Here is a 10,001-nt window from a genome sequence, read left to right on the forward strand (position 1 = left end):
CGTTCCGGCGCCTTGAAGGTGAGGCTTCCCACGCGTGCTCATAGCCATTGGGCCTCAAACCCAAAAAAACGCCTGCAGCACCTGGGGTTCACAGCCGGTCTCCCATGCAGCTACTAACCAGGCCTGAAGCCGCTTAGCTTCCGCGATCTGACGAGAGCGGGCGCTTTCGGCTTAGTGTGGCCGCAGGCAACCTCCAGGGCGCCGTTCCGGCGCCTTGAACGTGAGGCTTCCCACGCGTGCTCATAGCCATTGGGTCTCAAACCTAAAAAAACGCCTGCAGCACCTGGGGTTCACAGCCGGTCTCCCATGCAGCTACTAACCAGGCCTGAAGCCGCTTAGCTTCCGCGATCTGACGAGAGCGGGCGCTTTCGGCTTAGTGTGGCCGCAGGCAACCTCCAGGGCGCCGTTCCGGCACCTTGAAGGTGAGGCTTCCCACGCGTGCTCATAGCCATTGGGCCTCAAACCCAAAACAACGCCTGCAGCACCTGGGGTTCACAGCCGGTCTCCCATGCAGCTACTAACCAGGCCTGAAGCCGCTTAGCTTCCGCGATCTGACGAGAGCGGGCGCTTTCGGCTTAGTGTGGCCGCAGGCAACCTCCAGGGCGCCGTTCCGGCGCCTTGAAGGTGAGGCTTCCCACGCGTGCTCATAGCCATTGGGCCTCAAACCCAAAAAAATGCCTGCCGCACCTGGGGTTCACAGCCGGTCTCCCATGCAGCTACTAACCAGGCCTGAAGCTGCTTAGCTTCCGCGATCTGACGAGAGCGGGCGCTTTCGGCTTAGTGTGGCCGCAAGCAACCTCCAAGGCGCCGTTCCGGCGCCTTGAAGGTGAGGCTTCCCACGCGTGCTCATAGCCATTGGGCCTCAAACCCAAAAAACCACCTGCAGCACCTGGGGTTCACAGCCAGTCTCCCATGCAGCTACTAACCAGGCCTGAAGCCGCTTAGCTTCCGCGATCTGACGAGAGCGGGCGCTTTCGGCTTAGTGTGGCCGCAGGCAACCTCCAGGGCGCCGTTCCGGCGCCTTGAAGGTGAGGCTTCCCACGCGTGCTCATAGCCATTGGGCCTCAAACCCAAAAAAACACCTGCCGCACCTGGGGTTCACAGCCGGTCTCCCATGCAGCTACTAACCAGGCCTGAAGCCGCTTAGCTTCCGCGATCTGACGAGAGCGGGTGCTTTCGGCTTAGTGTGGCCGCAGGCAACCTCCAGGGCGCCGTTCCGGCGCCTTGAAGGTGAGGCTTCCCACGCGTGCTCATAGCCATTGGGCCTCAAACCCAAAACAACGCCTGCAGCACCTGGGGTTCACAGCCGGTCTCCCATGCAGCTACTAACCAGGCCTGAAGCCGCTTAGCTTCCGCGATCTGACGAGAGCGGGCGCTTTCGGCTTAGTGTGGCCGCAGGCAACCTCCAGGGCGCCGTTCTGGCGCCTTGAAGGTGAGGCTTCCCATGCGTGCTCATAGCCATTGGGCCTCAAACCCAAAAAAAACGCCTGCTGCACCTGGGGTTCACAGCCGGTCTCCCATGCAGCTACTAACCAGGCCTGAAGCCGCTTAGCTTCCGCAATCTGACGAGAGCGGGCGCTTTCAGCTTAGTGTGGCCGCAGGCAACCTCCAAGGCGCCGTTCCGGCGCCTTGAAGGTGAGGCTTCCCACGCGTGCTCATAGCCATTGGGCCTCAAACCCAAAAAACCGCCTGCAGCACCTGGGGTTCACAGCCAGTCTCCCATGCAGCTACTAACCAGGCCTGAAGCCGCTTAGCTTCCGCGATCTGACGAGAGCGGGCGCTTTCGGCTTAGTGTGGCCGCAGGCAACCTCCAGGGCGCCGTTCCGGCGCCTTGAAGGTGAGGCTTCCCACGCGTGCTCATAGCCATTGGGCCTCAAACCCAAAACAACGCCTGCAGCACCTGGGGTTCACAGCCGGTCTCCCATGCAGCTACTAACCAGGCCTGAAGCCGCTTAGCTTCCGCGATCTGACGAGAGCAGGCGCTTTCGGCTTAGTGTGGCCGCAGGCAACCTCCAGGGCGCCGTTCCGGCGCCTTGAAGGTGAGGCTTCCCACGCGTGCTCATAGCCATTGGGCCTCAAACCCAAAAAAACGCCTGCCGCACCTGGGGTTCACAGCCGGTCTCCCATGCAGCTACTAACCAGGCCTGAAGCTGCTTAGCTTCCGCGATCTGACGAGAGCGGGCGCTTTCGGCTTAGTGTGGCCGCAAGCAACCTCCAAGGCGCCGTTTCGGCGCCTTGAAGGTGAGGCTTCCCACGCGTGCTCATAGCCATTGGGCCTCAAACCCAAAAAAACGCCTGCAGCACCTGGAGTTCACAGCCGGTCTCCCATGCAGCTACTAACCAGGCCTGAAGCCGCTTAGCTTCCGCGATCTGACGAGAGCGGGCGCTTTCGGCTTAGTGTGGCCGCAGGCAACCTCCAGGGCGCCGTTCCGGCGCCTTGAAGGTGAGGCTTCCCACGCGTGCTCATAGCCATTGGGCCTCAAACCCAAAACAACGCCTGCAGCACCTGGGGTTCACAGCCAGTCTCCCATGCAGCTACTAACCAGGCCTGAAGCCGCTTAGCTTCCGCGATCTGACGAGAGCGGGCGCTTTCGGCTTAGTGTGGCCGCAGGCAACCTCCAGGGCGCCGTTCCGGCGCCTTGAAGGTGAGGCTTCCCACGCATGCTCATAGCCATTGGGCCTCAAACCCAAAAAAACGCCTGCAGCACCTGGGGTTCACAGCCAGTCTCCCATGCAGCTACTAACCAGGCCTGAAGCCGCTTAGCTTCCGCGATCTGACGAGAGCGGGCGCTTTCGGCTTAGTGTGGCCGCAGGCAACCTCCAGGGCGCCGTTCCGGCTCCTTGAAGGTGAGGCTTCCCACGCGTGCTCATAGCCATTGGGCCTCAAACCCAAAACAACGCCTGCAGCACCTGGGGTTCACAGCCGGTCTCCCATGCAGCTACTAACCAGGCCTGAAGCCGCTTAGCTTCAGCGATCTGACGAGAGCGGGCGCTTTCGGCTTAGTGTGGCCGCAGGCAACCTAAGCGGCTTCAGGCCTGGTTAGTAGCTGCATGGGAGACCGGCTTAGTGTGGCCGCAGGCAACCTCCAGGGCGCCGTTCCGGCGCCTTGAAGGTGAGGCTTCCCACGCGTGCTCATAGCCATTGGGCCTCAAACCCAAAAAAACGCCTGCCGCACCTGGGGTTCACAGCCGGTCTCCCATGCAGCTACTAACCAGGCCTGAAGCCGCTTAGCTTCCGCGATCTGACGAGAGCGGGCGCTTTCGGCTTAGTGTGGCCGCAGGCAATTTCCAAGGCGCCGTTCCGGCGCCTTGAAGGTGAGGCTTCCCACGCGTGCTCATAGCCATTGGGCCTCAAACCCAAAAAAACCCCTGCAGCACCTGGGGTTCACAGCCGGTCTCCCATGCAGCTACTAACCAGGCCTGAAGCCGCTTAGCTTCCGCGATCTGACGAGAGCGGGCGCTTTCAGCTTAGTGTGGCCGCAGGCAACCTCCAGGGCGACGTTCCGGCGCCTTGAAGGTGAGGCTTCCCACGCGTGCTCATAGCCATTGGGCCTCAAACCCAAAACAACGCCTGCAGTACCTGGGGTTCACAGCCGGTCTCCCATGCAGCTACTAACCAGGCCTGAAGCCGCTTAGCTTCCGCGATCTGACGAGTGCGGGCGCTTTCGGCTTAGTGTGGCCGCAGGCAACCTCCAAGGCGCCGTTCCGGCGCCTTGAAGGTGAGGCTTCCCACGCGTGCTCATAGCCATTGGGTCTCAAACCCAAAAAAACGCCTGCAGCACCTGGGGTTCACAGCCGGTCTCCCATGCAGCTACTAACCAGGCCTGAAGCCGCTTAGCTTCCGCCATCTGACGAGTGCGGGCGCTTTCGGCTTAGTGTGGCCGCAGGCAACCTCCAAGGCGCCGTTCCGGCGCCTTGAAGGTGAGGCTTCCCACGCGTGCTCATAGCCATTGGGTCTCAAACCCAAAAAAACGCCTGCAGCACCTGGGGTTCACAGCCGGTCTCCCATGCAGCTACTAACGAGGCCTGAAGCCGCTTAGCTTCCGCGATCTGACGAGAGCGGGTGCTTTCGGCTTAGTGTGGCCGCAGGCAACCTCCAGGGCGCCGTTCCGGCGCCTTGAAGGTGAGGCTTCGCACGCGTGCTCATAGCCATTGGGTCTCAAACCCAAAAAAACACCTGCCGCACCTGGGGTTCACAGCCGGTCTCCCATGCAGCTACTAACCAGGCCTGAAGCCGCTTAGCTTCCGCGATCTGACGAGAGCGGGCGCTTTCGGCTTAGTTTGGCCGCAGGCAACCTCCAGGGCGCCGTTACGGCGCCTTGAAGGTGAGGCTTCCCACGCGTGCTCATAGCCATTGGGTCTCAAACCCAAAAAAACGCCTGCAGCACCTGGGGTTCACAGCTGGTCTCCCATGCAGCTACTAACCAGGCCTGAAGCCGCTTAGCTTCTGCGATCTGACGAGAGCGGGTGCTTTCGGCTTAGTGTGGCCGCAGGCAACCTCCAGGGCGCCGTTCCGGCGCCTTGAAGGTGAGGCTTCCCACGCGTGCTCATAGCCATTGGGCCTCAAACCCAAAAAAACGCCTGCCGCACCTGGGGTTCACAGCCGGTCTCCCATGCAGCTACTAACCAGGCCTGAAGCCGCTTAGCTTCCGCGATCTGACGAGAGCGGGCGCTTTCGGCTTAGTGTGGCTGCAGGCAACCTCCAAGGCGCCGTTCCGGCGCCTTGAAGGTGAGGCTTCCCACGCGTGCTCATAGCCATTGGGCCTCAAACCCAAAAAACCGCCTGCAGCACCTGGGGTTCACAGCCGGTCTCCCATGCAGCTACTAACCAGGCCTGAAGCCGCTTAGCTTCCGCGATCTGACGAGAGCGGGCGCTTTCGGCTTAGTGTGGCCGCAGGCAACCTCCAGGTCGCCGTTCCGGCGCCTTGAAGGTGAGGCTTCCCACGCGTGCTCATAGCCATTGGGCCTCAAACCCAAAAAAACGCCTGCAGCACCTGGGGTTCACAGCCGGTCTCCCATGCAGCTACTAACCAGGCCTGAAGCCGCTTAGCTTCCGCGATCTGACGAGAGCAGGCGCTTTCGGCTTAGTGTGGCCGCAGGCAACCTCCAGGGCGCCGTTCCGGCGCCTTGAAGGTGAGGCTTCCCACGCGTGCTCATAGCCATTGGGCCTCAAACCCAAAAAAACGCCTGCCGCACCTGGGGTTCACAGCCGGTCTCCCATGCAGCTACTAACCAGGCCTGAAGCCGCTTAGCTTCCGCGATCTGACGAGAGCGGGCGCTTTCGGCTTAGTGTGGCCGCAGGCAACCTCCAAGGCGCCGTTGCGGCGCCTTGAAGGTGAGGCTTCCCACGCGTGCTCATAGCCATTGGGCCTCAAACCCAAAAAACCGCCTGCAGAACCTGGGGTTCACAGCCGGTCTCCCATGCAGCTACTAACCAGGCCTGAAGCCGCTTAGCTTCCTCGATCTGACGAGAGCGGGCGCTTTCGGCTTAGTGTGGCCGCAGGCAACCTCCAGGGCGCCGTTCCCTGGCGCCTTGAAGGTGAGGCTTCCCACGCGTGCTCATAGCCATTGGGCCTCAAACCCAAAACAACACCTGCAGCACCTGGGGTTCACAGCCGGTCTCCCATGCAGCTACTAACCAGGCCTGAAGCCGCTTAGCTTCCGCGATCTGACGAGAGCGGGCGCTTTCGGCTTAGTGTGGCCACAGGCAACCTCCAGGGCGCCGTTCCGGCGCCTTGAAGGTGAGGCTTCCCACGCGTGCTCATAGCCATTGGGCCTCAAACCCAAAAAAACGCCTGCCGCACCTGGGGTTCACAGCCGGTCTCCCATGCAGCTACTAACCAGGCCTGAAGCCGCTTAGCTTCCGCGATCTGACGAGAGCGGGCGCTTTCGGCTTAGTGTGGCTGCAGGCAATCTCCAAGGCGCCGATCCGGCGCCTTGAAGGTGAGGCTTCCCACGCGTGCTCATAGCCATTGGGCCTCAAACCCAAAAAACCGCCTGCAGCACCTGGGGTTCACAGCCGGTCTCCCATGCAGCTACTAACCAGGCCTGAAGCCGCTTAGCTTCCACGATCTGACGAGAGCGGGCGCTTTCGGCTTAGTGTGGCCGCAGGCAACCTCCAGGGCGCTGTTCCGGCGCCTTGAAGGTGAGGCTTCCCACGCGTGCTCATAGCCATTGGGCCTCAAACCCAAAACAACGCCTGCAGTACCTGGGGTTCACAGCCGGTCTCCCATGCAGCTACTAACCAGACCTGAAGCCGCTTAGCTTCCGCGATCTGACGAGAGCGGGCGCTTTCGGCTTAGTGTGGCCGCAGGCAACCTCCAGGGCGCCGTTCCGGCGCCTTGAAGGTGAGGCTTCCCACGCGTGCTCATAGCCATTGGGCCTCAAACCCAAAAAAACGCCTGCCGCACCTGGGGTTCACAGCCGGGCTCCCATGCAGCTACTAACCAGGCCTGAAGCCGCTTAGCTTCCGCGATCTGACGAGAGCGGGCGATTTCGGCTTAGTGTGGCCGCAGGCAACCTCCAAGGCGCCGTTCCGGCGCCTTGAAGGTGAGGCTTCCCACGCGTGCTCATAGCCATTGGGCCTCAAACCCAAAAAACCGCCTGCAGCACCTGGGGTTCACAGCCGGTCTCCCATGCAGCTACTAACCAGGCCTGAAGCCGCTTAGCTTCCGCGATCTGACGAGAGCGGGCGCTTTCGGCTTAGTGTGGCCGCAGGCAACCTCCAGGGCGCCGTTCCGGCGCCTTGAAGGTGAGGCTTCCCACGCGTGCTCATAGCCATTGGGCCTCAAACCCAAAACAACGCCTGCAGCACCTGGGGTTCACAGCCGGTCTCCCATGCAGCTACTAACCAGGCCTGAAGCCGCTTAGCTTCCGCGATCTGACGAGAGCGGGCACTTTCGGCTTAGTGTGGCCGCAGGCAACCTCCAGGGCGCCGTTCCGGCGCCTTGAAGGTGAGGCTTCCCACGCGTGCTCATAGCCATTGGGCCTCAAACCCAAAACAACGCCTGCAGCACCTGGGGTTCACAGCCGGTCTCCCATGCAGCTACTAACCAGGCCTGAAGCCGCTTAGCTTCCGCGATCTGACGAGAGCGGGCGCTTTCGGCTTAGTGTGGCCGCAGGCAACCTCCAGGGCGCCGTTCCGGCGCCTTGAAGGTGAGGCTTCCCACGCGTGCTCATAGCCATTGGGCCTCAAACCCAAAAAAACGCCTGCCGCACCTGGGGTTCACAGCCGGTCTCCCATGCAGCTACTAACCAGGCCTGAAGCTGCTTAGCTTCCGCGATCTGACGAGAGCAGGCGCTTTCGGCTTAGTGTGGCCGCAGGCAACCTCCAAGGCGCTGTTCCGGCGCCTTGAAGGTGAGGCTTCCCACGCGTGCTCATAGCCATTGGGCCTCAAACCCAAAAAAACACCTGCAGCACCTGGGGTTCACAGCCGGTCTCCCATGCAGCTACTAACCAGGCCTGAAGCCGCTTAGCTTCCGCGATCTGACGAGAGCGGGCGCTTTCGGCTTAGTGTGGCCGCAGGCAACCTCCAGGGCTCCGTTCCGGCGCCTTGAAGGTGAGGCTTCCCACGCGTGCTCATAGCCATTGGGCCTCAAACCCAAAAAAAGCCTGCCGCACCTGGGGTTCACAGCCGGTCTCCCATGCAGCTACTAACCAGGCCTGAAGCTGCTTAGCTTCCGCGATCTGACGAGAGCAGGCGCCTTCGGCTTAGTGTGGCCGCAGGCAACCTCCAAGGCGCTGTTCCGGCGCCTTGAAGGTGAGGCTTCCCACGCGTGCTCATAGCCATTGGGCCTCAAACCCAAAAAAACGCCTGCAGCACCTGGGGTTCACAGCCGGTCTCCCATGCAGCTACTAACCAGGCCTGAAGCCGCTTAGCTTCCGCGATCTGACGAGAGCGGGCGCTTTCGGCTTGGTGTGGCCGCAGGCAACCTCCAGGGCGCCGTTCCGGCGCCTTGAAGGTGAGGCTTCCCACGCGTGCTCATAGCCATTGGGCCTCAAACCCAAAACAAGGCCTGCAGCACCTGGGGTTCACAGCCGGTCTCCCATGCAGCTACTAACCAGGCCTGAAGCCGCTTAGCTTCCGCGATCTGACGAGAGCGGGCGCTTCCGGCTTAGTGTGGCCGCAGGCAACCTCCAGGGCGCCGTTCCGGCGCCTTGAAGGTGAGGCTTCCCACGCGTGCTCATAGCCATTGGGCCTCAAACCCAAAAAAACACCTGCAGCACCTGGGGTTCACAGCCGGTCTCCCATGCAGCTACTAACCAGGCCTGAAGCCGCTTAGCTTCCGCGATCTGACGAGAGCGGGCGCTTTCGGCTTTGTGTGGCCGCAGGCAACCTCCAGGGCGCCGTTCCGGCGCCTTGAAGGTGAGGCTTCCCACGCGTGCTCATAGCCATTGGGCCTCAAACCCAAAACAACGCCTGCAGCACCTGGGGTTCACAGCCGGTCTCCCATGCAGCTACTAACCAGGCCTGAAGCCGCTTAGCTTCCGCGATCTGACGAGAGCGGGCGCTTTCGGCTTAGTGTGGCCGCAGGCAACCTCCAGGGCGCCGTTCCGGCGCCTTGAAGGTGAGGCTTCCCACGCGTGCTCATAGCCATTGGGTCTCAAACCCAAAAAAGCGCCTGCAGCACCTGGGGTTCACAGCCGGTCTCCCATGCAGCTACTAACCAGGCCTGAAGCCACTTAGCTTCCGCGATCTGACGAGAGCAGGCGCTTTCGGCTTAGTGTGGCCGCAGGCAACCTCCAGGGCGCCGTTCCGGCGCCTTGAAGGTGAGGCTTCCCACGCGTGCTCATAGCCATTGGGCCTCAAACCCAAAAAAAACGCCTGCAGCACCTGGGGTTCACAGCCGGTCTCCCATACAGCTACTAACCAGGCCTGAAGCCGCTTAGCTTCCGCGATCTGACGAGAGCGGGCGCTTTCGGCTTAGTGTGGCCGCAGGCAACCTCCAGTGCGCCGTTCCGGCGCCTTGAAGGTGAGGCTTCCCACGCGTGCTCATAGCCATTGGGTCTCAAACCCAAAAAAACACCTGCAGCACCTGGGGTTCACAGCCGGTCTCCCATGCAATACTAACCAGGCCTGAAGCCGCTTAGCTTCTGCGATCTGACGAGAGCGGGCGCTTTCGGCTTAGTGTGGCCGCAGGCAACCTCCAAGGCGCTGTTCCGGCGCCTTGAAGGTGAGGCTTCCCACGCGTGCTCATAGCCATTGGGCCTCAAACCCAAAAAACCGCCTGCAGCACCTGGGGTTCACAGCCGGTCTCCCATGCAGCTACTAACCAGGCCTGAAGCCGCTTAGCTTCCGCGATCTGACAAGAGCGGGCGCTTTTGGCTTAGTGTGGCCGCAGGCAACCTCCAGGGCGCCGTTCCGGCGCCTTGAAGGTGAGGCTTCCCACGCGTGCTCATAGCCATTGGGCCTCAAACCCAAAACAACGCCTGCAGCACCTGGGGTTCACAGCCGGTCTCCCATGCAGCTACTAACCAGGCCTGAAGCCGCTTAGCTTCCGCGATCTGACGAGAGCGGGCGCTTTCGGCTTAGCGTGGCCGCAGGCAACCACCAGGGCGCCGTTCCGGCGCCTTGAAGGTGAGGCTTCCCACGCGTGCTCATAGCCATTGGGCCTCAAACCCAAAAAAACGCCTGCCGCACCTGGGGTTCACAGCCGGTCTCCCATGCAGCTACTAACCAGGCCTGAAGCCGCTTAGCTTCCGCGATCTGACGAGAGCGGGCGCTTTCGGCTTAGTGTGGCCGCAGGCAACCTCCAAGACGCCGTTCCGGCGCCTTGAAGGTGAGGCTTCCCACGCGTGCTCATAGCCATTGGGCCTCAAACCCCAAAAAACACCTGCAGCACCTGGGGTTCACAGCCGGTCTCCCATGCAGCTACTAACCAGGCCTGAAGCCGCTTAGCTTCCGCGATCTGACAAGAGCGGGCGCTTTCGGCTTAGTGTGGCCGCAGGCAACCTCCAGGGCGCCGTTCCGGCGCCTTGAAGGTGAGGCTTCCCACGCGTG

At 61.8% G+C, this 10,001-nt stretch overlaps 11 non-coding genes and 38 pseudogenes across 11 annotated transcripts; all 49 read right to left on the minus strand.

Annotated features, from left to right (window-relative positions):
* Positions 1 to 69: 69 nt before the first annotated feature.
* Positions 70 to 188, minus strand: LOC137554071 (5S ribosomal RNA). Its single transcript, XR_011027324.1, has one exon. It is a non-coding gene; the product is annotated as a 5S ribosomal RNA (ribosomal RNA).
* Positions 189 to 271: 83 nt separating this feature from the next.
* On the minus strand, positions 272 to 390 carry LOC137554083 (5S ribosomal RNA). The gene has a single exon (XR_011027325.1). It is a non-coding gene; the product is annotated as a 5S ribosomal RNA (ribosomal RNA).
* An 83-nt stretch (positions 391 to 473) lies between these two features.
* Positions 474 to 592, minus strand: LOC137554095 (5S ribosomal RNA). The gene has a single exon (XR_011027326.1). It is a non-coding gene; the product is annotated as a 5S ribosomal RNA (ribosomal RNA).
* Positions 593 to 675: 83 nt separating this feature from the next.
* Positions 676 to 794, minus strand: LOC137550588 (5S ribosomal RNA; annotated as a pseudogene).
* An 83-nt stretch (positions 795 to 877) lies between these two features.
* Positions 878 to 996, minus strand: LOC137547964 (5S ribosomal RNA; annotated as a pseudogene).
* An 83-nt stretch (positions 997 to 1,079) lies between these two features.
* Positions 1,080 to 1,198, minus strand: LOC137559426 (5S ribosomal RNA; annotated as a pseudogene).
* An 83-nt stretch (positions 1,199 to 1,281) lies between these two features.
* On the minus strand, positions 1,282 to 1,400 carry LOC137554106 (5S ribosomal RNA). The gene has a single exon (XR_011027327.1). It is a non-coding gene; the product is annotated as a 5S ribosomal RNA (ribosomal RNA).
* Positions 1,401 to 1,484: 84 nt separating this feature from the next.
* Positions 1,485 to 1,603, minus strand: LOC137551080 (5S ribosomal RNA; annotated as a pseudogene).
* An 83-nt stretch (positions 1,604 to 1,686) lies between these two features.
* On the minus strand, positions 1,687 to 1,805 carry LOC137558377 (5S ribosomal RNA; annotated as a pseudogene).
* An 83-nt stretch (positions 1,806 to 1,888) lies between these two features.
* LOC137557790 (5S ribosomal RNA) lies at positions 1,889 to 2,007 on the minus strand (annotated as a pseudogene).
* Positions 2,008 to 2,090: 83 nt separating this feature from the next.
* Positions 2,091 to 2,209, minus strand: LOC137551036 (5S ribosomal RNA; annotated as a pseudogene).
* An 83-nt stretch (positions 2,210 to 2,292) lies between these two features.
* LOC137549754 (5S ribosomal RNA) lies at positions 2,293 to 2,411 on the minus strand. The gene has a single exon (XR_011026850.1). It is a non-coding gene; the product is annotated as a 5S ribosomal RNA (ribosomal RNA).
* Positions 2,412 to 2,494: 83 nt separating this feature from the next.
* Positions 2,495 to 2,613, minus strand: LOC137558378 (5S ribosomal RNA; annotated as a pseudogene).
* Positions 2,614 to 2,696: 83 nt separating this feature from the next.
* LOC137558380 (5S ribosomal RNA) lies at positions 2,697 to 2,815 on the minus strand (annotated as a pseudogene).
* An 83-nt stretch (positions 2,816 to 2,898) lies between these two features.
* LOC137547674 (5S ribosomal RNA) lies at positions 2,899 to 3,017 on the minus strand (annotated as a pseudogene).
* A 147-nt stretch (positions 3,018 to 3,164) lies between these two features.
* Positions 3,165 to 3,283, minus strand: LOC137559207 (5S ribosomal RNA; annotated as a pseudogene).
* Positions 3,284 to 3,366: 83 nt separating this feature from the next.
* LOC137548366 (5S ribosomal RNA) lies at positions 3,367 to 3,485 on the minus strand (annotated as a pseudogene).
* Positions 3,486 to 3,568: 83 nt separating this feature from the next.
* On the minus strand, positions 3,569 to 3,687 carry LOC137548405 (5S ribosomal RNA; annotated as a pseudogene).
* An 83-nt stretch (positions 3,688 to 3,770) lies between these two features.
* On the minus strand, positions 3,771 to 3,889 carry LOC137550003 (5S ribosomal RNA; annotated as a pseudogene).
* Positions 3,890 to 3,972: 83 nt separating this feature from the next.
* LOC137547768 (5S ribosomal RNA) lies at positions 3,973 to 4,091 on the minus strand (annotated as a pseudogene).
* An 83-nt stretch (positions 4,092 to 4,174) lies between these two features.
* LOC137548673 (5S ribosomal RNA) lies at positions 4,175 to 4,293 on the minus strand (annotated as a pseudogene).
* Positions 4,294 to 4,376: 83 nt separating this feature from the next.
* On the minus strand, positions 4,377 to 4,495 carry LOC137557694 (5S ribosomal RNA; annotated as a pseudogene).
* An 83-nt stretch (positions 4,496 to 4,578) lies between these two features.
* On the minus strand, positions 4,579 to 4,697 carry LOC137559491 (5S ribosomal RNA; annotated as a pseudogene).
* Positions 4,698 to 4,780: 83 nt separating this feature from the next.
* Positions 4,781 to 4,899, minus strand: LOC137554119 (5S ribosomal RNA). The gene has a single exon (XR_011027329.1). It is a non-coding gene; the product is annotated as a 5S ribosomal RNA (ribosomal RNA).
* Positions 4,900 to 4,982: 83 nt separating this feature from the next.
* LOC137557791 (5S ribosomal RNA) lies at positions 4,983 to 5,101 on the minus strand (annotated as a pseudogene).
* Positions 5,102 to 5,184: 83 nt separating this feature from the next.
* LOC137559209 (5S ribosomal RNA) lies at positions 5,185 to 5,303 on the minus strand (annotated as a pseudogene).
* Positions 5,304 to 5,386: 83 nt separating this feature from the next.
* LOC137551816 (5S ribosomal RNA) lies at positions 5,387 to 5,505 on the minus strand (annotated as a pseudogene).
* Positions 5,506 to 5,590: 85 nt separating this feature from the next.
* Positions 5,591 to 5,709, minus strand: LOC137558900 (5S ribosomal RNA; annotated as a pseudogene).
* Positions 5,710 to 5,792: 83 nt separating this feature from the next.
* On the minus strand, positions 5,793 to 5,911 carry LOC137559492 (5S ribosomal RNA; annotated as a pseudogene).
* Positions 5,912 to 5,994: 83 nt separating this feature from the next.
* Positions 5,995 to 6,113, minus strand: LOC137558630 (5S ribosomal RNA; annotated as a pseudogene).
* Positions 6,114 to 6,196: 83 nt separating this feature from the next.
* LOC137548542 (5S ribosomal RNA) lies at positions 6,197 to 6,315 on the minus strand (annotated as a pseudogene).
* An 83-nt stretch (positions 6,316 to 6,398) lies between these two features.
* On the minus strand, positions 6,399 to 6,517 carry LOC137551114 (5S ribosomal RNA; annotated as a pseudogene).
* An 83-nt stretch (positions 6,518 to 6,600) lies between these two features.
* Positions 6,601 to 6,719, minus strand: LOC137554132 (5S ribosomal RNA). The gene has a single exon (XR_011027331.1). It is a non-coding gene; the product is annotated as a 5S ribosomal RNA (ribosomal RNA).
* Positions 6,720 to 6,802: 83 nt separating this feature from the next.
* On the minus strand, positions 6,803 to 6,921 carry LOC137557538 (5S ribosomal RNA; annotated as a pseudogene).
* Positions 6,922 to 7,004: 83 nt separating this feature from the next.
* On the minus strand, positions 7,005 to 7,123 carry LOC137554143 (5S ribosomal RNA). Its single transcript, XR_011027332.1, has one exon. It is a non-coding gene; the product is annotated as a 5S ribosomal RNA (ribosomal RNA).
* An 83-nt stretch (positions 7,124 to 7,206) lies between these two features.
* On the minus strand, positions 7,207 to 7,325 carry LOC137551419 (5S ribosomal RNA; annotated as a pseudogene).
* Positions 7,326 to 7,408: 83 nt separating this feature from the next.
* On the minus strand, positions 7,409 to 7,527 carry LOC137557317 (5S ribosomal RNA; annotated as a pseudogene).
* Positions 7,528 to 7,609: 82 nt separating this feature from the next.
* LOC137551799 (5S ribosomal RNA) lies at positions 7,610 to 7,728 on the minus strand (annotated as a pseudogene).
* Positions 7,729 to 7,811: 83 nt separating this feature from the next.
* On the minus strand, positions 7,812 to 7,930 carry LOC137558278 (5S ribosomal RNA; annotated as a pseudogene).
* An 83-nt stretch (positions 7,931 to 8,013) lies between these two features.
* LOC137557267 (5S ribosomal RNA) lies at positions 8,014 to 8,132 on the minus strand. Its single transcript, XR_011029546.1, has one exon. It is a non-coding gene; the product is annotated as a 5S ribosomal RNA (ribosomal RNA).
* An 83-nt stretch (positions 8,133 to 8,215) lies between these two features.
* On the minus strand, positions 8,216 to 8,334 carry LOC137548718 (5S ribosomal RNA; annotated as a pseudogene).
* Positions 8,335 to 8,417: 83 nt separating this feature from the next.
* Positions 8,418 to 8,536, minus strand: LOC137554155 (5S ribosomal RNA). Its single transcript, XR_011027333.1, has one exon. It is a non-coding gene; the product is annotated as a 5S ribosomal RNA (ribosomal RNA).
* Positions 8,537 to 8,619: 83 nt separating this feature from the next.
* LOC137548030 (5S ribosomal RNA) lies at positions 8,620 to 8,738 on the minus strand (annotated as a pseudogene).
* Positions 8,739 to 8,822: 84 nt separating this feature from the next.
* Positions 8,823 to 8,941, minus strand: LOC137550321 (5S ribosomal RNA). The gene has a single exon (XR_011026908.1). It is a non-coding gene; the product is annotated as a 5S ribosomal RNA (ribosomal RNA).
* An 83-nt stretch (positions 8,942 to 9,024) lies between these two features.
* LOC137550577 (5S ribosomal RNA) lies at positions 9,025 to 9,142 on the minus strand (annotated as a pseudogene).
* Positions 9,143 to 9,225: 83 nt separating this feature from the next.
* LOC137549597 (5S ribosomal RNA) lies at positions 9,226 to 9,344 on the minus strand (annotated as a pseudogene).
* Positions 9,345 to 9,427: 83 nt separating this feature from the next.
* Positions 9,428 to 9,546, minus strand: LOC137557730 (5S ribosomal RNA; annotated as a pseudogene).
* Positions 9,547 to 9,629: 83 nt separating this feature from the next.
* On the minus strand, positions 9,630 to 9,748 carry LOC137559210 (5S ribosomal RNA; annotated as a pseudogene).
* An 83-nt stretch (positions 9,749 to 9,831) lies between these two features.
* Positions 9,832 to 9,950, minus strand: LOC137548594 (5S ribosomal RNA; annotated as a pseudogene).
* Between the last annotated feature and the right edge of the window lie 51 nt (positions 9,951 to 10,001).

Source organism: Hyperolius riggenbachi, chromosome 2 (assembly GCF_040937935.1).
Source record: "Hyperolius riggenbachi isolate aHypRig1 chromosome 2, aHypRig1.pri, whole genome shotgun sequence".
NCBI classification, from domain to species: Eukaryota; Metazoa; Chordata; class Amphibia; order Anura; family Hyperoliidae; genus Hyperolius; species Hyperolius riggenbachi.